The 23,846-nt window shown below is 43.7% G+C and overlaps 1 protein-coding gene and 1 pseudogene across 4 annotated transcripts in view; one reads left to right on the forward strand and one right to left on the reverse strand.

Annotated features, from left to right (window-relative positions):
- LOC105540031 overlaps window positions 1–23,846 on the forward strand; it is a 293,057-nt gene that overhangs the window by 103,621 nt on the left and 165,590 nt on the right. The window lies entirely within an intron of this gene.
- On the reverse strand, window positions 7,223–8,757 carry LOC105540030 (annotated as a pseudogene). The gene has a single exon (XR_001006135.1). The product of XR_001006135.1 is annotated as a platelet-activating factor acetylhydrolase IB subunit alpha pseudogene (transcript).

Below are 23,846 nucleotides of genomic sequence, written 5' to 3' on the forward strand. Positions count from 1 at the left end.
ATGGTGCCAATTTTTATTTGGCAATTGTATAAGGGCAGAACTTTAAATATCACCCCCAACATTCCTTGCCTAAGCCTCAGAACCTATGCTTACAAAGAGCAACCATATTCATGGCTATGTATTTAATGCAACATTAGGAAACTAATACAGTAATAACCCACAAGCGTTTTCCATGGCAATGACCTTTTTGCCATCTGGTTTAGTGACTGCAGAGTATCCCATTACATGGTTGTCTCACACTTTGGCAAGCAGCCCTTAAGGATGGACACTAAATCATCATGGGGTTTAATACTCTCATCCACAGAAGTTACTCCCAAGCCAGTCCTCACATATCTTGCTCTCATTACTAGGGCAGAGTGTTCTAAGAATTATCCTCTTATGGGCCACTGCCAGAGTAGACCAGACTCACTGTTTCCATGCCTGCTGGCTCTTGCTACCTCCATGCCCTGATTTCAAATAACCACTCCATCCATGAGCTAACTGACCTTAGAAAGATACACTTTTAGGGCCGGGCACAGTGGCTCATACCTATAATCCCAGCACTTTGGGAGGCCAAGGTGGGTGGATCACCTGAGGTCAGGAGTTCGAGACCAGCCTGGTCAAACATGGTGAAACCCCGTCTCTACTATAAATACAAAAACATTAGCTGGACATGGTGGTGGGTGCCTGTAATCCCAGCTACTTGGGAGGCTGAGGCAGGAGAATCGCTTGAACCTGGGAGGTGGAGGTTGCAGTGAGCCCAGATTGCGCCAGTGCACTCCAGCCTTGGCAAAAAGAGTGAGACTCTGTCTCACCAAAAAAAAAAAAAAAAAAAAAAAAAAAGATATACTTTTAAAAAGCATATCCTCCCAATTTCCATTTAAGGCCAATAGAGACCAAATATATCCTCTTTCATAAAACAAAACAAAAAAATGGCAAAAATATGTGAATCTACAAAAAGATACTAGAACTAATAAGTGACTTTAGAAAGGGTACAAACTGTAAGGTCAATATTTAAAAAGTCAATTGCATTTATATGATTAACAACGAACAATCAGAAAGTGAAATAGAGTGCCATTTATAATAATGTCAGAAATATAAAAATACTTAGGATAAACCTGTCAAAGGATGGGGAAGACCTGTATACTGAAAACTACAAAGTATTCCTGAGAGGAATTAAATAAAACCTAAATAACATACCACATTCAGGGTCAGAGGACTATATTGTCAGGATAGTACTTCTTTTCAAAATTGATACATAGTATTTTGTTTTGTAGAGATTGACAAACTGATCCTAAAATTCAAATGAAAACACAATAGATCTGGAAAAGCCAAACCAATTTTGAAAAAGAAGAAAACGTTGGAGGATTAACATTACGTGATTTCAGATCTTATTATAAAGTCCCAGGAATAGAAAACAATGTGGCATACACATGGACAAATAAATCAATAGAACAAAATATATTTTCGGAAATAGACCTACATATATAAGGACAACTGATTTTCAATGAAGGTGCAAAGATAGTTCTGTGGAAAAAGGGATACTCTTTGAACAAATGGTTCTGAAACAACTGAATATCCACATGGATGAAAAACCGAACTTGAAGGAATATTTTGCACCCTATATAAAAGTTAACTCAATATTGACTATAGACCTAATTTTAGAAGGTACAACTATATAAATTCTACAAGAAAATATGGGAGAAAATCCTTGAGACTTTGAGTTAGGCAAATACATTTTAGATATAAGAGCAAAAGCAAGACACATAAATAAATTGATAAATTGAACTTAATAAAATTTAAGAACTTTCACTTTGTGGTAGAGACACCATTAAGAGGATGAAAAGATAAGCCACAGACTAGGAAAACATTTTGCGAATCACATATCTGATAACAGACTTGAATCCAGAAAATTTTTAAAACTCTCAAAATCTCAGTAAGGAAACAATCCAATTTTATAAATGGAACAAAAAAATTGAACATTTGTTTCACCAAAGAAGATGTATGGATGGAAAATAAGCACAATGCCATTAGTAACTAGGGGAATGCAAAGTTAAACAACAATGAGATACTATTACACATGGATTACAATGTCTAAAGATAAAAATACTGACCACACCAAGTGTTGGTGTGGATGTGGAGGAACTGGAACTCTTATATGTTGCTGATATGAATGGAAGGGTACCTCCACTTTGTAGAACAGATAGGCAGCTTCTTAAAAGGTAAACATACATGTACTATATCACTCAGCCATTCTATTCTTAGGTATTTACTCTGAGAAATGAAAGCATATGTCCACAAAACATTCTTACGTGATTGTTAATAGCAGCTTTATTTTCAATCACTTAAAACTGAAAATGATCCAAAAGGCACAGCAACAGATAAATGGACTGAGGCACATCCATATAATGGAGTACTATCAAGCAATAAGAAGAAGCAGACAGCTGGGCAGTGGCTCACACCTGTAATCCCAGCACTTTGGGAGGTTGGGGCAGATCACGTGAACTCAGGAATTTGAGACCAGTCTGGGTAACATGGTGAAACCCCGTCTCTACTGAAAATACAAAAAAATTAGCCAAGCGTGGTGGCACACACCTGTAATCCCAGCTACTGGGAAGGCTGAGGCAGGAGAATTGTTTGAACCCAGGAGGTGGAGGTTGCAGTGAGCTGAGATCACGCCACTGCACTCCAGCCTGGGTGACAGAGAGACTATGTCTCAAAAAAAAAAAAAAAAAAGAAGAAAAGAAAAAGAAAAAGAAAAAAAATTAGCAGAGTGTGGAGGTGCACATCTGTAGTCCCAGCTACTCAGGAGGCTGAGGTGGGAGGATTGCTTGGGCACAGGAGGTCCAGATGGCAGTGAGCTGTGATTACATCACTGCACTCCAGATTGGGTGACAGAGTGAGACTCTATCTAAAAAAGAAGGAAAAGAAAGACTATTGATACATGCAAGGATACGGATGAATCTGAGAACAATTTTGCTGAGTGAAAGAAAGCAGAGGAAAAAACATACAAGCAGCAAGATTTCACTCACATAGAATTTTTTAAAATGCAAACTATAATGTCACCTGTAGTGACAAAAAAACAGAACAATGGGAATTTATAATGTTAAACATATATTTATTAGAAAAAAAGATATACAGTCAATCATTCAGGTTTCCATCTTAAGAAACTAAAGAAAGAAGCCTAATTTAATTTAAGCCTAAAGCAAGGAAAATAAGATAACTAATAAAAATTAGAACAGAAATAAATAACATTGTAAACAAGAAAACAGCAGAGAAAAATCAATAAAACAAAAGCTGGTTCTTGGAAAAGATCAATAAAATTGATAAACATTTAGTCAGGCCAATGAAGAGAGAAAAGACACACATTATTAACATTAGAAACAAAAGAGAGGGCATCACAACTGATCCCATAGACATCAAAAGGTTAATTAATACAACAAACAACTTCATGCTCATAAATATAACTAAGGTGAAGTGAAACAATTCCTTCAAAGACACAAACTATCAAAACTCCCCAAAGGAGAGTAGTCTTACATTCAAAGAGATTGAATAATTTAAAACCTTCCAGAAAAGAGAGCACTATGCCCAGGTAGTTGCACTGGTACATTCAACAGAACACTGAAAGAGGAAATAATAACAATTCTCCACAATATCTTCCAAGAAACAGAGGCAGAGGCAATGGTTCCAAACTCATTCTATGAGGTCAGTTATCTTAGTCTATTTAGGCTGCTGTAACAAAACACCACACAAACTGGGTGGCTCATAAACAATAGAAATTTATTGTTCACAATTCTGAAGGCTGGAAAGTCCATGAGCAAGGCTCTGGCAGGTTTGGTGTCCAGTGAGGGACCGCTCTCTGCTTCATAAATGGTTTCTTCTAGCTGTGTCCTCACGTGGTGGAGGGGATGAGGAGTCTCTCTTAGGCCTCTTCTATAAGGGCACTTAGGTCTCTTCTATAAGGGATCACCGATTCATAAGGGCTCCACCCTCATGATCTAAGTACTTCCCAAAGGCCCCACTTCTTAATACAATCACCTTGGAAGTTAGAATTCCAACATATGAATTTGGGGGAACACAAACATTCAGACCATAGCACAGTATATTACCCTGACACTAAAACCTGGTAAAGACATTTTAAGAAAGGAACAACTACAGACCAGTATCTCTCATAATCATAGACACAAAAAAATCTTTAAAAAATATTATTGAATCATATTTAGTAATGTTATATACCATAACCAAGCGGGATTTATTCCATGTATACAAAGCTGTTTTGACATTCAAAAATCAATGTAATTTACCACATCGATAGGCTAAAGAAGATAAATCACATGACTATATCAACTGATACAGAGAAAGTATTTGAAACAAATCAATACCTATCTACAATAAAATCTCTCAGCAAACTAGAAACAGAGGGGATTTCTTCAACTTGATAAAGAACATGTACAAAAAGCCTGCACTAAACATCATACTTATTGGTGAGAGGCTGAGTGCTTTCCCCCTAAAATCAGGAATAAGGCAAGGATGTCCTCTCTCACCACTCCTATTGAACATCATACTGGAAGTCCCAGCTACAGCAATAAGAAAAAGAATTAAAAGAAAGATATACGGGCTGGACAAAAAGAAATAAAAATAGTCTTTATTAGTAGATACATTGTCTATGTAGGAAATACCAAATAATCTACACACACAAAAAAAGGTGAAAACCTCATTGGAAAAGGTGAATATAACAAGGACACAGCATACAAAGAAAATATACCAAAGTCAATTGCTTTTCTATATACAACGAATAATCAGAATTTGAAATGAAAATTACATTACCATTTACAATAGCATCCCCCCAAATCAGTATTTAGTTATAAATTTGACACAATCTGTATGGAAACTGTATGCAAAAAGCTAGACAATAGTGGCAAAATAAAATAATCTAAATAAATGGCAAGACAGTCCCTGCTTATCGATTGGAAGACTTGGTACTGTTAAGATGTGAAGTATTTCTAACTTATTCAGAGCAATCCAATTCAAAATCCCAGCAGGTTATTTTTTAGATATTGATAAACTGATTCTAAAATTCATATAAACAAGCAGAAAGCCTAGAACAGCTAACACAATACTGAAGAAGAAGATCAAAGTTGGAGTACTCAGAGTCCTTCATTTCAAGAATTACTATAAAGCTATAATAATCAAGACGGTGTGGTATCGGCAAAAAAAAGGACATATAAGTCAACAACTGAAGAGGCCAGAAATAGACCCACCCACACAGTATAATAAACTCACTTTTGACAGAGGCGCAAAGGCAGCTCAATGGAGAAAGTGAAGTCTTTTCATCACGTGGTGCTGGAACAATTGGATGTTCATAGGCTAAATGAATCTGGACACAGAACTTGCAACTTACCCAAAAGCTAACTCAAAATGGATCATAAACCTAAATTTAAAATGCACATTTATAAAACTTATAGAAGAAAACATAAGAAGAAAATCTATGTGACCTTGGGTTTGGTGAGAAATTTTTAGATACACTACCAAAAGCATGAACCATGAAAGAAAAAAAAGTAGAGAAATTGGACTTTATTAAAATTAAAAACTTCCACTCTATGAAAGATTCTGTTAAGATAATGGGAACACAAGCTGCAGACTGAGAAGAAATATTTGCAAAACATGAACCTGATAAGAAACTTGTATCCAAAATATTTTAAGAAATCTTAAAAGTCAACAAAAAGAGAATAAGTAATCCAATTGAAAAAAATGAATAAATCTGAACAGATACCTCCAAATCACCACCAAAGATGATATTTGTGTGTGTGTGTATACATATGACATACACATTTGTACATATATATATGTGTGTGTGTATATATATATATACACACACACACCTTACAAATGGTAAATAAGCATGTGAAACATCATCTGTCATTAAGGAAATGCAAATGAATATAAGAGTGAGCTTTCACCACACACCTATTGGAATGGCTAGTATACAAAAAAAACCAACAATACCAATTGCTGTGAGAATTTAGAAGAATAAGAACCCACATTCATTTCTGGTGGGAAGGCAAAATAGTACAGCTACTTTAAAAGACGTTTGGAAGTTTCTTAAAAAGTTAAACATTATTTTACTGTATGAATCAGCAAGCATACTCCTAGATGTTTACCCAACTGGTTGAAAACTAAATCCACAAAATACCTGCATGCAAATGTGTGTGACAACATTATTCATAATTGCCAAAATCTGGAAAACCAGGATGTCTTTCAGCAGGTGAATAGATTAATAAACTGTAGTACATGCATATAAAGGAATACTATTCGGAGATATAAATAAATGAACTATCAGGCTATGTAAAAACATAGATAAAACTTAAATGCATATTGTTTACTGAAAAAAGCTTATCCATTTATATTATGTTCTAGAAAAGGTAGAACTATAGAGATGGTAATTGAATCAGTGGTTTCCAGGGGCCTGGAGAGAGGGAAGAGTAGAGTCGGGAAAGCACATGAGATTTTTTTTTAGAGTGGTAAAACTATTGTGTATGATACTGTGGTGGTGAATACACGACACTGCATTTTTCAAAACCCATGGAATTTTACATCACAAAGAGTGAACCTGAACATATGCAAATTTAAAAAAGTAATTAAAGATGTTGGGGGATTCCAAGATGAGATGGTGAATATGACAGAAGACTATCTGTATTACAAATGTATAAAATAATTCCACTGAAGGGGTGGGAGGAAAACGTGCTGACCAAGTGGTATTGGAAGTGAGTGGAGACTGTAAGACTAAAAACATAAGGAACTGTTCACAATCCTGTATTCTAGTAGATAAAGCTCTTTCCCAAAAGGATATAAGTTCTGAAGCCACTAGTCACGCACTCTGAAATGTGAAGTCACTGGATGGAGGATGGTGGGAGCCAGGTTTCTCCTTGTTGGAGGGGATGCTACAGACAAGCAGGCAGGGAAGGCTGCAGTGATTCATATGACAGTGGTTAGTGTTGGGGACATCAACGTGGAATCGAGTTCAGCTCAAAATAGATGTAGATGGATATGTACAATATACTTACAGATATGGGTTGGTATATATTTCCTTGTTCTGTCTCCTGACAGGGCCTGAAGAAGTGTCATCCCAGTAGCAATGAGCACACCTAGTGTTTACGTCTTAGTTTTTAACGCTGTTCTTTTTTTTTTTTTTTTTTTTACTTTGTGTGTAACATTTAATAAGCTCAATCTACATCCAGAATAATTTACATGAAAGAACAATATTTATTTAAACAGTGCTCAATGGGGTAACCATGATATCATCAGAGTGCATCCGGAGGAAAAGAGGGAGGAGGGGCCGAAGGAGACGCAATCAACGGCACTCCCACACTTTTACTGTTTGATCTATGCGGCCAGTGACCACATAGGGTGCCGTCTTGTGGAAATCCAAGGAGGTAACAAAGTGTTCATGCGTGGTGAGGGTCTTCATGCATTGCTTGTTCTTGTGATTCCATAGGCGTACGGTCTTGTCATCAGCACAACTCAAAATAAACTTTCCCCTGGAATTGAACAGAACTCCACGCACCCAGTTATCATGACTCACGAGGGTCATAAGGCACATGCCAGTACTGACATCCCATATGTTCATAGTCTTGTCTCTGGATCCAGACAGCAAGAATGGCCCAGGTTTACCACTTTTTCTTTTAGTCTCAGAGCCTGTTGCTTCAGAGATGGAAGAATATGAGCTTCCTGGAGCCCAGGAAATGCGTTCTACCACATGCTCATGTTCTTGGAGCTCAGCCTTGCATTGCTTTGTTGCTATGACCCATATGCACACAGTTTGGTCATTGGAACAGCTGGCTATCAGAGTGCCATCTTGATTTTGTTATACCATACGTACCCATTCTCTGTGTCCTGTGAACGTCTTCACACAGTAGCCAGTTTGCCCTTCCCACATTTTTATAGCTTCATCCCTTGAGGCAGACACTGTGTGATCTCCCCTGGCCATGATGGCTACTGAGGAAACATTGTGGTCTTGGCCGTGCGTGGTTCTGATGCATTCAAAGTCCCGAAAATCCCAGAGTTTAATGGTCATAGCTGCAGAACAGGAAGCCAGAAGCTTGCCACTGTGGTCGAATGAAATATCCTGTACAGAGTCTGTATGTCCTCCCTTTAAGAGTTTGTTCAAAATCTCCAGTCTCATAATCCCACACGTTAATTGTAGCATCCTCTGAAGCAGAGACCATAACATCGAACACAGGATGGAATATGACTCGAGTGACTGGACTCCTGTCACCACTCAATGCATATTTTTCTGGCAGAAAATACCCATTCTTTTGGGTCTTGTTTCTGACCAAGAGATCCACCTGACATAAATTCTTCTTTTGCTTAATTTAACTTTGATTCTAATTCCATAACCTTCTTTTGTTATCTAATAACAGATGTCCCTTTTTTCCCCAAAACTCCAGCCTACTTTAATTCTTCATTCATATCTAATTCAGCTTCCTTTTTAAAAACTGAATATGCCTCTTCATAGCCATTTGGACGAAGATAATCTGCTATAGCTCGATTGAGTTCATCTCGTTGTCTCTGGGACAGCACCATCTTGGCTGTCATGTCAAGCTCATCTGATATAGTGGTATGTCCCTCCTTTGGGAAATCAAAAAGCTTTTTGATCCATGGACTTATAATTTAAATATGCCACTAAGTGTCTTCCACACAGGGGAAAATGATTCTTTTACAAATGAATCCAACTAGTAACCAGAAGATATTCAACAAGTAAGATTCATTCCACTCTCCCGGGCGCCAGACTCTGCCACTGCCCCACCGCTCCAGCTCCGTCTGTCACAGGAGCTGCCCCAACGCCCTGACATCACAACGCTGCTGCCACTGCCTCCGCTGTTCTTAACACCATTTAATAAAAGGAACTCAGCCTTCCTGGAGAAATGGCTGATTCTAGGACAGGCGGGGAATGTACAAGATGAGCCTGGAGGAGCATTTCACAGGGCCAGAAAGTGAGAACGTGCTCAGAAGAACAAACAGTAACACACAGGTCAAGGGGACACAGTAACCACTTGAAAAAGCTTTCAATGGCCACAGCTGGAACAATTTGAGCAACAAAGTAGTATTGGTTTATAAATAACCTAAGTAGAAAATAAGTCTGCATGACTCCATACTGATTTACATTTATATATCTATTTAGTCATATACATATGAATAAGTAAATGGCAGAGAATAGGCACATCTCCAGAGTGCGGTGGAACTTCAGGTCATTTATGTAATACTCCACCCCCAAGGAGGTGGAGCATAATTCCCCCCGCCTTAAGTATGGGCTGCACACAGTGACTTCCTTTCCAAGCGTACAGTGTGGAGAGGCGGCAGGGGGAGAAACTTCACAGTGGAGACGTCCAACAAACACTGCCTCAGTCAGACGATCATGGTCAACATGAAGCGTGACGTCATGTTGATAGTATGTGTTCCTGATAGAATGTGATGAAAGTGGCACTTTACTTCTGTGGTCTTCTCCCAATAATCATAGAAGAAAACACCAGGCAAATCCCAATGTTGGGACATTCTACAAAATACCTGTCTAGTGTTCCTCAAAACTGTCAAGGTCATCAAAAACAAGGAAAGTCTAAGAAATTGTCCCAGCCAAGAGAAGCCTAAGGAGATGCAACAACTCAGTGTAACATGGTGTTCTGTAGTGGAAGAAGGATGCTGGGTCAACTAAGGAAATCTGAATGAAGGGTGATTTTAGTTAATATGTATCAACTTTGGCCATTAATTGTGGTAAAAAGTACCTCATTAATGCAAGATAGTAACAATGAGAGAAACTGGGTATGATATCTAGGGAAACTCTCTGGACTATTCTCAACTTTTCTAGAAATTTAAACCTATTCTAAAATAAAAAGTTTATTTTTATTTTTTTGAAGCAATCCCCCTTCTCTCTTCTCCCTCTTTCTCCTTTCCCTCTCTTTCCTCATTTCTCCCCTCTTTTCCTTCCTCCTCTTCCTCCTGGCCCCTTCTGTTTTTCTTTAACAATAACAATAATGTATTAGTCCATTCTCACACTGTGATAAAGAACTACCTGCAACTGGGTAATTTATGAAGAAAAGAGGTTTGATTGACTTGCAGTTCCACAGGCTGTACAGGACGTATAGCTGGGAGATCTCAGGAAACTTGCAATCATGGCAGAAGACGAAGGGGAAGCTAACACATCTTCACGCCAGAGAGAGAGAGAGAGATAAGGGGGAAGTGCTACACACTTTCAAACAGCCAGATCTCGTGAACTCTATCATGAGAACAGCAAGGGGGAAGTCCGCCCCCGTGATTCACTCACCTCCCACCAGGCCTCTCCTCCAACACTGGGAATTGTAATTCAACAAGAGATTTGAGGGGGGACACAGAGCCAAACCACATCAAATAGCATCACACATGTGACCAGTAGGTTGTCGTTTCCAGCACTCTTCCCTTGCATTATTCTGCAGGAGTCCTGGCCATGGTGCAGAGATGCGTGTGGTATTCTTGAATTCACAGTTGGGTCAGGGAGGTGAAATGACCCGCCTAGGAGGTAGCAGAGGTGCTAGCAGTGCCCCCAAGACTCATAGTGAATTCTCCTGGGCCCGCCCATCACCCTGTTATGCCACTTTTCAGTTTCCCTCTGATCACAAATGACTTGGCACACAGTCTAAGTGCCATGCTTTTACTCCAGAATTTGACTTATATTGTCCTATAGACTGCAGGTACCCTCTTGTTGCTCCTTTCCCTTGAAGAAAATACATCATCTCAAAAGAAGGCAATCTGGAGGTGGCAATGGCACTGGAATCCCTTCCTGGGCACAGAATTGATGCTCATCTGCCCTGTGCCCAGCACTTTTACAAGAAATTTCATTTGGTCAACCCTCCAAATATCATGGAAGGACATTATTGTTATCTCCAGTCTGCAGTCGAGAATGCTGAGGCTAGAAAGTGGTTACCACTAAAAGCAAACCTTGTCTCTCTTTCCAATTGCCTATCCACCCTGACTCTGGGCTCTGACCCACACCCACTTGCTCAAGGTCCCAGGTAGGAGTTGCCCATTCCTTCAAGCATGAGTTCATTCATACCCATCACCCTGTGAGACTTGATGTGGCCTCATTAACAAGCAGGTCTCACCTGCTCTGTGCATGTGAATATGCCTTAGGAAGCTTATCAAATCCCAAAGGAGAAATTACATCCTCTCGGAAAAATACAGTGAGGTGACTGTCCCGTTTCCTTTACTGGCTCTGGACCACAGCTGAGTTCCCACGCACGCACTGTGGCACCCGAGAGTGTGGGCAGAGGCACTTCTGCTGAGTGGGATGAAACATCTTAAGTGCTCTGAGGGTTGAAACTTTGAAGAGGTTGAGATCTGTGAGAGCTGAAGAACCTTTGAATCTCCCTTCAGCTCTCCCTACCCCAACCACAGCCCTTCTCTTGATGTAAAACATGTGTTCAGATAGAAAACAATGAGGCTTACTTCTATGCCAGTAGGACTGTTTGGCTTTAAGCTTCCCCAGTGGTTGAAAACAACAATCTCTGAGATTTGCCCAAAACTTTAAATGGAAGTCACTCCCATGGGTCACATACATGGATTTGTGAGATAGGGCAGGAGGCTGTGTCTCTGCCACCCAGCGGTGGGAGCAGGGGTGCTTGCAGCCTAGTTGTATTGGGGGTGAGCTCCTCATCCAGCTGCCCATGAGGATAACCTGCGGAGAAGATCAGATGGAGGTACCTGGACTTATGCAGAGGGGTGTTCAGGTTAAACAGAAATACCCAGGGGCCAATAGAGGGAACCTTGCAACAAGTGTATGAGTTAGCCCCTCACCAGACACTGGCCACCCAGATGACATCTTCTTGGACATGATAAATAGCCTCACTTCCACCAGAACATCTTCCTGCCAGGCCCTGCTGCTGCTTCCCCAGCTATGTGGCCTTGGATGAGTAACATGGCCTCTTATTAAAGAAATGGATGAAATACTTTCTAAAGAATCTTCCAACTCTGAAGGTCTGTGACATCGTTTGTCACTGAATTAATAGGAACTCAGCTCCGTATAACATTCTAGATTTGGTGTATGTTAGGAGACAACCTCTGTTGACGGGCTGACCAAATGTCTGAAGTGGGAAGGATTTGGGGACCAAAACAGGTAACAAGAGGAGATGAACACAAGAAATTCAGGTTGAATTAACCTTCAACAGATATTTACTGAGTAACTTCTACATGTAAGTCACTGAAGTCTGGGAAGGGGAAATGGATAAACATATGATTCGCTCTCTGAAAAGCCTATATTCTAATTAATTGATGTATTAAGTAATGCTGGGTGGAGGAACAATAACCCAGGACTTGTATAAATGATAGGAGACTCTGGGGGAAGAGTAAGGCTAAAAGAGACATTATCTGGGAGGCAATTCTAGAGCAGGTAGATTTCAGGTACAGGACAATCAAAGACAAGGAGAGTGGCATTCACGCATCAAGTCCAATAATATGGCCATATTTTACGGTCCACCTGAGTACTGCAGAATTTAGCCCTAGGTACCACCAGGTCCAAAGCTCCTTCTTTAAGCTACACTTTAAGCTCCTGTCACTTAGAAGGGGCTTTCAGGGTGCCAGGGATGGTGGCAGGTTCTGCGCAGACTTCCCTGGTCCTAGAGGATGTTGGAGTCACTGGGGTGTGAGGACATTGGAGAGACAGGAATAGCGTTCCACGCTGCCAAGAGGAGGTGGAACCTGATGCAAAGCCACAGGGAGGCTGGCATTGATGGGCCAGGAGGAATTCCCACCCAGTGGGAGAGTTTTACATTGAAGACTACATACCTGGTCAGGGTATAAGGCAAAGTGGGCTCCCACCCCTGACATGTGCCTCTTTACCGACATTCTTTGTGACCTTATTCCCCACCTAGGACAGCTAGCACTTTAAGCTCTTGACTGTCATTTATACTTTATTCATGTGAATGGGTTTTTAGTTTTCTCTTGAGAACAAGTTGGGATACCAGGAAAGTTGACAAGAGTTTGAGTTTCTAAGTTGGCTGGGAAAGAGTGATGTCTCCGAATGTAATTTGTAGAGGGTCCCATCAGTTTCCAAAAGAGGAAGTGGGTGTTTGTCTTGCTTTTGAGACGTTTTGGGAGACTTAGACACAATATAATTTCTATTGAGAACAAAGTAGGGTTAGGATTTGGCGAAGGAAGACAGATATTTCCTTCTGTCTGCTAAAGAGATGGTCTGGAGTAGAAAACTTGTGGACTGTGTTTGCAGTTGTGGAGTACTACTCTTGGTTCAAACAATAAAACAGAATTGATGTCTGTGGAACAGAGCTGGAAGGGGCCTCATGGTTGGTTTTCAAGGTAAACTAACCACAGACGTCAGTTTTCCACTCCTCAGCCCTTTTAGCATCTGGGTTCATCTTCCAGGAAGGCCATAACAAAGCTCCACAATCTGGGGGTCTTAACAACTGAAACTGATTGCCTGGAAGTTCTGGAGGCTGGTAGTCCAAGCTCAGCTTGGGCAGCGTGGGTTTCTTCCGAGCGCGTGAGGGAGAATCGTTCATGCTTCTGGTGTTCGCTGGCAGCCGCTGCTGTTCCTTGGCTGACAGAAGCACCACCCCGACCTCTCCCTGCATCTTCACAGGGCACTCTCCCTGTCTGTGTGTGTCTGTGTCTGAATTTCCCCCTTTCATAAGGACACCAGTCATGTTGGATTAGGGGCCCACCCTACTCTAGTATAATCTCATCTTAACTAATTACATCTGCAATGGTCCTATTTCCAGATAAGGTCACATCCTCAGGAACTGAGGGTTCAGACTTAAACACATGAATTTGGGGAAGGAGGCGTAGCTCAGCCCATAACCACATTCTTTTTACACAGGGAGTTCAAGTTTGAGAGCCCAACAAATCATGCAGGGAAAGGAGAGGAAATCCTCTGGGTCCGTCACTGTTTGAGGCAGCCCTAGACACACGCTGAGCTATTGTCCCTACTTTGCCAATGCAGACTAAGCTTGTGTCCATGGAAAAGCCCAGTGTGAACTAAGATCACTGGACACCCATCTTGCTGCTGGGGGCCCGGGCCCACACAGGAATCCCAGGCCTAACCTGAGGGGAGCAGGCTACACCAGGCCGAAGATGGCCGCCTTGATTTGGGTGCACACTCAAATGTGCAAACCACTGCCTGCACCACAGAGACCGGTCCAGAGGTGTCTGTCCAGAGGGCTGGGCAAAGCGCTATCTTTGAACCAGCTGTCCCCACTCAGGCAAGAGGTGGCTTTGCTGGGCCTCCGCTTCCTCCACTGCAAAACAAGGGTGATGCCCTGCCCTGCCAGGCCCACGTAGGGTCAGGTGAAGATCAAATGGGATAACAAGATAGAATGTCTTTTAAAAGACACACACACGATGGTGGCATGGGGGATTGTCCTTTTGACTATCATGCTCTGTGCAGCCCTGACTGTTACATGCTAGCTGGCTGTCTCATCTCCTCGAGGTGTCCTGAATGCCTGCTGGTGGGGACGATTCCAATGACTATAATGTACCTGGCCTTCCCTGTGCCCAGCTTTACATCCAGTAGAGGCTCAGGCCACCCTCGATGGCAGCCTGCCTGCTGCAGGCCTGCTCGTCTGCTCAAAGCAGAGGCTGACTCGCACCCGGGTTGCATTCCAGAAGTCCTGGCCTGCTTTTTCCACATGGCGAACTTCGAGCAGTGAGCTTGGGAGCAATCTTTCTGCTGGGCTCTGCCAGGTGAGCCGGCCCGCAGGAGTAGGGGGTATCCCAGGCACGCACCTGTGGCTCAGGTTTCTCCCTTGTGGCCCGCTCTCTCCCCGCTGCCGTTTTCCAGAGCACCTCCATTGCTGCAAGATTGACAGCTCACTCTTGGTAGGGAACAGAGTGTAGGAAGTGATCTTTTCAACCTTCCCTTGCAGTTCCCCCTGCCAAAAGCCCCTCTCCCGCTTGCCGTATTTACCCTGGCCGCCAGGCCTCTCTCAGCTGCCCTAAGAAAACAGATTACCGTCCAGAGCAAAGTCCTCGTGTGTTTCCTTTCTGGAGATGAATCAAGTTCTGAAAGAAAGGTTTCCTGTAGCCCATTACACCGTTTCGGTTTGTTTTATCTGTCTCCACCTGTGGAGCAGGGAATTCACCTGCTGCCCAGGGCCGGGCCAGCGAATGCTTGGAAGAAAAGCAAAGCGCACGGGTGTGCGTTTTTCGACAACACACCACAGCCTTGTTCTCCTCAGCACAGCATTGTCCCCATGAGGCCCAGGCCCAAATCTGAATAGGACTCTGTGTAACCTGATCTGTTTTCCTTCTTGGCTATAGTCTCTGTGCCAAATTTAACTGTGGTCTGTATATGTAGTGTTGTTGCGGGAGGGTGGGGGTAGACCAGGGAAGGTGGGGGGAGGGGAGTGTATCCATGCAGTTTTTTTCCTGTCTTCCTTTTTTTGTGCTTGTCTGCTTTGCTCGCTGTTTGCTATATATAACTCAACATGACCATCCTCGCATCACCAGTCATTAACCCTTTAGGGATAACCAAGGCACCTCTTCATGCAGGCCCCGAGCATCCTGGCTGGGAAGCACTGGTGCTGTAGGAGTTAACGCCGGCCCCTGGAAAGAGAACTTCCCCAGAAGTGCTCATGAAGCAATTAGCAGGGCCCCAGTCAGATAGTAAAAATATACCCTGGCTTACAAACAAGCAGGGAAGCGCTTCCAAGCCAAGAGTCACTGCTGTGCCCCAGGTCTGTGGCGGACGCTCCCTCTTTGAAAGTCTTGTATCTTAGACTTTGCAGAAATGCTACAAAAGCTGGTGATGCAGCAAGGATTTCAGGAGAGACCAAAATCTTTTGTCCAACTGAAATCCTGTCAGGGCTGGGTCTGTCTCAGGAGATGGCGGAAGTGAATCATCCCAAGAGTTGTGGAAAGAGCTACTCATTGTGGGCCTGGGGTGACAGTGACCCATCCTGGGTGAACAGAAGCCTCACTTCACTTTGCCGGAGGGAGAGAGTAGGCTGACAAAATACTCTGGAATCTCCTAAAATTGGATGCCAAAGGGAGCTCCTCACCAGGGGCAGCTTGCCTGGGCTCTTCTTTCAAAGGGTGGAGTGCTGTCTGCCAGGACCTAGGGTCCCCGGGCTCAGGGGATCCTAGTGAAAGGGCTTCGGGCTTTACTGTTCATTTCCTCAAAATCATAGAAATGCTGAAAATTACAAAACTGCGGTCTCCCTGCAAGGGACTGAAGATGTCTTGGGTCATCTTAGGCTATATTTAGAATGGAAAACGTGTTGGCTCTGAGGAAACAGGGTATGTGTCCTTCTCCAAGCAGGATGCTGTGAACCTTGCCCCATAGGCCCTCCTACCCATCCTCACAGAGCCCTGAAACTCCTCCTCCAGGAACCCTTCCAGCCAGTGGGAAGACCCCACAGATAGGGTCCAGTTTCCCCTGTGAATCAACTTCTTTAGCACTTCCCACTGCTCAGGGTGGGAAGGGTCCAGTGTGCCCAGTGTTTTCCAAGGCTGGATGCATGTTTGGTCCTCCAGTGGGAACTCTGCTACCATCCCTGCTTCTCCAGGAGTGATGATGGGGACAGGCATGGCAGAGAGTGGACGCAAGGATCCCAGCCTGAGGGGGCAGTCACTTGTCCAGCTCACTTGTACATAAGTCGCCATGGACACACAGGGTTTTCAGTATGGTAACAATTTGCACAGTCCACATCAGCATCCAGTTAACTTTCTTTTTGTAACCCTCAGCGTGGTTTTAAGAACCTGGAAGTTTATTGCGTAACTGTTTTGCTTATGAAGTTGCACATGATTTCTCAGAAAGATCAATTCAAACCCGCCTTGTCACCCCTCTTCTCACCCAGGCCCTACTTCCTGCTTTGCTGGGGCTGGGGGGTCAGAAGTAACATGGCTAGAGACAGATGTCCATCATCTGTGCTTGTGATGACAAAAGGAGGTAATAGGAGCACAGTCAGACCCTCACTCCTTGGAGCCCTGTTGTGAGCTGCTCATGCCACGCACCATTCTCAGTCCTCACAACAGCTCAGATGGGTAGTAATCATTGGATTCTTTCTCTAAATGGGAAACCAGGGGTTTCAGGTGCCTTATCCATAGACTCTGCCCTCACCTTCCCCACCCAGTGCTTCCCTGTGCCTTGCCGGCTCTATCTATGAAATGTCTCAAGAGTCCATCCTGTTGTCTCCCATCCCATGTCTCCCATTTGGCCCACAGCCCAGACTCTTACCTGTCCAGACTCCCACTCCACACAGAGCCGGCATGATCTTTGGGAAAGGCACATTGAGCCATGTCCTTCTGCCCCTTGGAACTCAACAGTGGCTTCCTGTCACTGTGAGAACAGAATGCAGCCTCCTCCCTGTGCATGACAAGCACCTCCCCGAGGTCACAGCTGTGGCTCCCTGACTCTGCACTGGTCCAGTCCAGCCTCAAGGCCTTAAATTTGCCACTCCAGACCCCTGGTTTAGATCCTGGACTCTGAAGACATTCTGGTCTTTTCCTCAGGGAGGTTGAGGCACTGTCCTAGCTTGTGGCCTGCTCCCACACCTATTTTCTCAGGGTGGAAGCAGACGCTCCAGCTCCCACACTGGGAGGCTGGTACCATTACCTCCAAGACCCAAAGCCTGCAGAAAGTATAGCAGGCCTCACCCAATACCCTGCAGTTCCCTCGCCTGCTCCAAGTGGGAGATGGGTCTTCACGGGTCCCCAAGATGAGGGCTAGTGGCCTTCCTCTTTCACAGGCTACAGTGGGGGTGAGTCTTCCACCACGGGACCTCTGGCCAGATCTCAGGGCTCTGTAGTTGGGGGAAAACGGCTCTCTTTTATGGGGCTTTAGGACATGAACTGATGTGACATGTTTTAGAGACTATCCAGAGAGGATGTGGATCACTTTGCTGCTTTAGATGACCTTCTTTAAAATCAATGCATTGACATACTTTCAATACTTAAATTTTCCTATTCTATTATTGCATCATCTCAGAAGAAAAGTCTTTCATAATTAATGAATCTCAGGCTGCGTTAAATATTCAGTGGCTGTCCACACACCACTTAATCTATTGCTTCAAAATAATTGGCTCTCCCTTATTAAGTCTACTAGAATGACTGAAACCAGTCATGTGGTGGAAGCATCATAGCGTTTCTTGCTCAGAAAAATACCCTTTCAAGGGCTTTTCTAGGGGAGATGACCTTCTTTAAAATCAATGCATTGAAATACTTTCAACACTTAAATTTTCCTATTCTATTATTGCATCATCTCAGAAGAAAAGTCTTTCCTAATTAATGAATCTCAGACTGGGTTAAATATTCAGTGGCTGCCCACACACCACTTAATCTATTGCTTCAAAATAATTGGCTCTCACTTATCAAGTCTACTAGAATGACTATCTTAAACCAGTCACGTGGTGGAAGCATCACCGTGTTTCTTGCTTAGAAAATACCCTTTCGAGGGCTTTTCTAGGGGAGCCTGGAACAGTAGCCAATTCTAGTAGGTCCTTTAAGACAAGAACTGGTCTTTTGCCCAGGATGATATTTGAGCCCCTAAAGGGCAAATAGGGGTCCCACTATTCAGCCTCCCCTCCGAGTCACACCAACCTCCCCACTTTGGTTCCATACAGCTTGGATTACTGCCCTACTGGTTCAAAACTGAAAGTGTCAAATAAAAACCAAAAGACAAATGTTAAGTCACATTGAATTGATAATTGAGACAATCTGTCATGCATATTTTGCTTTCCTGATTTTTCAAAAAAGCCCTAGTGTTGCACCTTCCTTGTCATCAGTTTAGTACGTTAACATTTTTTTAATTAAACTTCAGTATCATTGAACAGGTCACAGAGTGTGAGCAATACTGTCTTTGTTCCAAAACTCCAAATGTAATGAAGCTGCCATTCACAATTGTTTTCTGCTGGGCTGCTTATTTTTTTTAAAAAATGATGTTGATGAATAAAAATAGGTGCATTTTCACAGCGTGGGGTCCAGCAGGAATGAAAACCTTACGGATCACAGCCCGGCCCCTGGGGTTGCGGGAGGAGGTGTTGTCAGATGTCAATTTTGGCTGATTGTTTCTGAGGCCATGGGACTGCCATTCCTGTGTCCTGTGGTGTGTTTTATAGACTGACGTCACTTTTTTGAGATAAATTATTAGAGAAATGTTTATAGATGAATATACATTTCACAGTGTGCCAGAGTTGAGGAGTTTAATTAAGTTTAGAAGGGATACTGGGATGAGGGTGCTGAGCTGCCGCTGTCTGTGGCCTGTGACAGACGCCTCCTGCACCAGGAGGCAAGGATCCTGATGGTCAGATGCCCAGTCCCCAACCAGAGGGGGTTCAAAGGAAGTGCAGCCCCTTCCTCCCACCGCTGGGGGCACCAAAGGACCCACAGTGGAGATTGCAAACTATAGCAGGTGCTGTGCTTTGTGCTTGTTTTCAATATCCGAGCTATCATGCAAAACTCTAGTGATTTCTTGTTCTCTACACAAAACCCAGAAGATCTGGGCCACGGTGTGTGCATTTTTCCCAGTGTCAGTCTGCTATAGCCCCATATCAGCTGCCTAGGGACCCTCACTCCTGCTCCTGCTGGACCCTGTGGATATTTGAGTCATGACCTTGCCTCAAGGCTTATTCACTTACTGTTTGTTTATTTATGTTTAATATAGGAAGGGTCTTGCTCTGTTGCCCAGGCTGGAGTGCAGTGGCACAATCATAGCTCACTGAAGCCTTGAACTCCTGGGCTCAAGTGATGCTCCTGTTAAGGTATATTTAGATGGGAGGAAACATCTTTCTTCCTTTAGAGCATCTAATTATCGGCATGGCCCTGGACAAATTTTCCCAGAACCTGGAGCCTCAATTTGCTCATCTCTGCAAGGCGGGGTGACAACGCAACCTCGTAGCGTGGTTGCGAGTACTACATAAAAAAGACTCCGGAAGGAGCACAGGGCCTCCACTGGGAACCCCTCAGCCAACACTCCCTCCTTGCCGCCTGCACAACCTCGGGAGACCGTGGTGTCCTTTGGGATGGCTGAAAACTGCAAAGAAGACAACTGTGCATTCTCTGTGTGAGCAGTGTGCACACTGTCTTCCTCCTAAATGGCTAGTTGGAGGAGTGAAGACAGACTCACTCCGAAACGGGTGATTTCCTGGCTACAGCCTCCTCTCTGATAACAAAGGCCTGGGCCCAGATTAGAGACGAGGCAGGAATTATGTGCTGCAGAAAGAAGGTGGGGACACCTTGAGTTTGTTTGTAGCTAATCTCAAATAATTCAGGTCTTTTCCATTTGCGGCAAACCTGACTCCCTCAACACATCTGTGGTCAAATGTTATGAGTGCATGCGGAGACCAAGTGTGGAGGGGCTTTTCTTTTCTTTCCCCGCCACCAAATCCAGGGTTACCCTCCAAGTTGTAATCTTATCATATTTAACTGGTTCCACATAAACAGATCTGTGTAGATTTTCAGTAGTTTCAGCTGAAACCTGTTAAGAACAGATGTGCAAATGGTTCCCTGGCACCGATCCATTTAAATATATTTTTTTCCATGAACAGTTTTTTCTCTCTCTGTTTCCTTTAGAGGGGAGAGAAAATATGAAAGGGGAACCATCATTAAAGTGGATATTACACTCTTCTGGGTTCTCTGCAACCAGTGTTTGCCATTGGTTTTCAAACAGCAATTTGGCACATGAAGCTATGAACACAGAGGATGCATTTGATGGACAGTGTTTGCTCTGAGACTGTGTGGCTGGGAGAATGGGCTGAGAGCTCTGTAGCTGCCACCTAAGCCAGGGTCAGCCCGGGTCAGTCTTTCCCTGCTGCTGTTGCCAAGCAGCCCCTGGGCAAAGGCTTCAGCAGGCCGTCTGCCCCTTTGAGCCTTTAGTTTTTCAGTTGCAAAAAAAACAAAAAAAAAGTTCAGGGAGTGAGAGGATAAAGAACTCCTATAACTTAGCAACAACAACCTTATTAGAAAATGGGCAAAGGACTTAAATAGACATTTCTACAAGGATGATATATATTAATAAATGGCCAAAAAGCATGTGAAAAGGTGACTGGCATCACTAATGATTAGAGAAAAGCAAATAAGAACTAAAATGAGACATCACCCCACACCATTAGAATGGCTAATAGCAATAAAATGGAAAATATCAAGTGCTGGCAAAGTCATGGAGAAATTGGAACCCTTCTCCACTTTTGGTGGGAATACGAAATGCTACAGCCACTGTGGAAAACAGGATGGCAGCTCCTCAAAAAATTAAAAATAGAACTACCATATGACCCAGAAGTTCCACTTCTAGGTGTGTATTAAAAAAATTGAAAGCAAGATCTCGAATAAATATTTGCACACCTTATTCAAATATAGCAGTATTGTTTACAATATCCAAAAGGTAGAAACAACCGAAGTGTTTACAGATGAATGAATAAACCAAATGTGGTCTATACATACAGTGGAATATTATTCAACCTTAAAATGGAAGGAAACACTGCTATATGCTACAGTATGGAAGAACCTGGAAGGCTTTATGCTAAGTGACTGAAGCCAGACAAAAAAAGACAAATACAGTATAGCTCCACTTACACGAGGTACCTAGGGTAGTCCAGTACATAGAGACAGAAAGCAGAATGGTGGGCCAGGCACAGTGGCTCACGCCTGTAATCCTAGCACATTGGGAGGCTGAGGCAGGCAGATCACTTGAGGTCAACAGTTCAAGACCAGCCTGACCAACAGAGTGAAACCCCATCTCTACTAAAAATACAAAAATTAGCCAGGTGTGGTAGTGCGCACCTGTAATCCCAGCTACTCGGGAGGCTGAGGTATGAGAATCGCTTGAACCCAGGAGGCAGAAGTTGTGGTCAGCTGAGATTGCATCACTGTACTCCAGTCTGGGTGATGGAGACTCTGTCTCAAAAAAGAATGGTGGCTGCCAGGGTCTGGGGAATGGAGAGTTGTTTAATGCATAAGAATTTCAGTTTTGGGGGATGAAATGAGTTTTGGAAATTGGTCACATAACAATGTGAATGTACATAACACTATTGAACGGTACACGCAAAAAGGCTAAGATTGTTGAAAAGAAGAAAATAGGGGAGAGGGTCTAATTTGTGATACCAACTGCATTGATGGGTAAGGGATTCAGAAGAGAGGTGCACATTTAGCCAGTCACTGAGCCTGTTGCCCGTGGGGATTATGCCTAAAAGGAATGAGATAGGAAGGGTTAGGTTCTCGCAGCTTTGAATTTCTTTCTCAAAAACACTCCTCTGTCCACCTTCCCATTGCCTACCTGCCAGAGTTCACCTGGCCTTCCAGCTCTCTACCTGTCTATAGCCATCTGCAGGAATGTCCTCACTGGGTCCTGTGGGCCATGCCCTGTGCTTGTGACTCTGGGGCACAGCACTCTGACCCACTGGCCTGTGTTCCCCTCTGGCTGGAACACAGTGCAAAAGGGGCCTGTTCCACCTTCAGTGGCCTCTGAGTAACCCACACGCTCCAGTCTGCAGACTTCTATCTCATTGACTTTGCCCTGGCACTGGGAGGGGGGAAGTGAGGGTTTCAAGTGGGAGTTTGATGGCAGATGAGCCTCAGGAGTTCAATGTCAGCTGGGAGAAGCAAGGCTACTTCGTCTCAGTTCTGCCACTGCCTGGCAGTGAGGCTCTGGGCAAACCACTTTGCTTTGTCTCTGGTAAAAGAAGGCTATGGGCAGGATTGGGCTTTATAATTGCTAAAGATTCCAGATCTTTGGGGGGTTCTGTCTTCCTAAATTCTGTCCAGCCTGCTAGCCTCTGCAGGACAGTATCAAGGAAACTTAACATGCCTGTGTTTCGTAGTAAACAGGACATCCAGGGTTGAGAATTACTGCAAACACCGTTATGTCGTCACGTGAGCTGGGGCTCCATGGTGATGCACCCTGGGCTCCCAGAACAGTGTGAGGCACTGAGATTACCTGCACCTGGGCCTGGGTCAGAATCCTGGCAGAGGGGTCTTTGGCAAGACAGTCATATCTGCCACCTGACAGGAGAGGACCTCCTTGGGATTGGACTCAGCTGAGCAGCAGGACGCCTGGTGGGCTTGGGAGGTGAGATTAACTTCCTGGGGGCAAAAAGGAGCCACACGTGTCTTAATGAGGAGAAAAGAGCAAAATCAAAGCATTCGTTAACACTTCAAAGAGGATGAAAGAACACGTTCGGTTCACAATTACTGCCTCCCTGACCAGGCAAGTGTATGATGGGGAATCCTGTTATCCTAATTCAAGAGGAAGATGCCAAAGGCTTCTCTTGCTGGATGAGAATTGTTGGGGAGCTCCCTGCCCACGGAGGGCCCGTTTGCCAGATCCCCAGCCCCCTGCAGACCTCTGATCTGTGAGGAGCCGGTTCTAGTGATTCACACTTGTTTGTGAAAACCTTGATCTTTGTCAAGCTTTAAAAAAATATCTTGTCCGTAGTTTTTCCCAATTATTTTCCTGCCTACTCTTTTTTTTTTTTTGAAGTAAACACTCAAAAGCCTTCATTTCTGTAACTAATTCTGGAGTTTACAGAAGCAAAAAATCAATAGGCTCAAAACTCCATTCACTTGGAGTCACTTGGCTCAGACTGGCTTGGGGCAGCACGTCTGAGCCCAAGCCAGAAGCTGTCAAAAGGGGGTTCCTGTCGGAATCTTGGAGCTCATCCCCCAAACTCGAGACGACTCAGCAAGTGAGCAAGATGTTTCTGTCTGGTCCAGGAAGACGTCAGCCCCGCACTGCCCCTCTCAGATAAAGAGATCAACGTGGGACAGGTCAGATTCTCCCATTCCGTCTCCACCTTTGCCAGTCTGCTTCTAGATCCTCTTCATGTACTCATGTTGCTGCCCCCAATTCACTAGATTTTCAGAATCTATTTACATCCGTCCACCACTGTGCTTTCCAA

The sequence above is a fragment of the Mandrillus leucophaeus genome, unplaced genomic scaffold (genome assembly GCF_000951045.1).
Source record: "Mandrillus leucophaeus isolate KB7577 unplaced genomic scaffold, Mleu.le_1.0 Scaffold214, whole genome shotgun sequence".
Lineage (NCBI taxonomy): Eukaryota > Metazoa > Chordata > Mammalia > Primates > Cercopithecidae > Mandrillus > Mandrillus leucophaeus.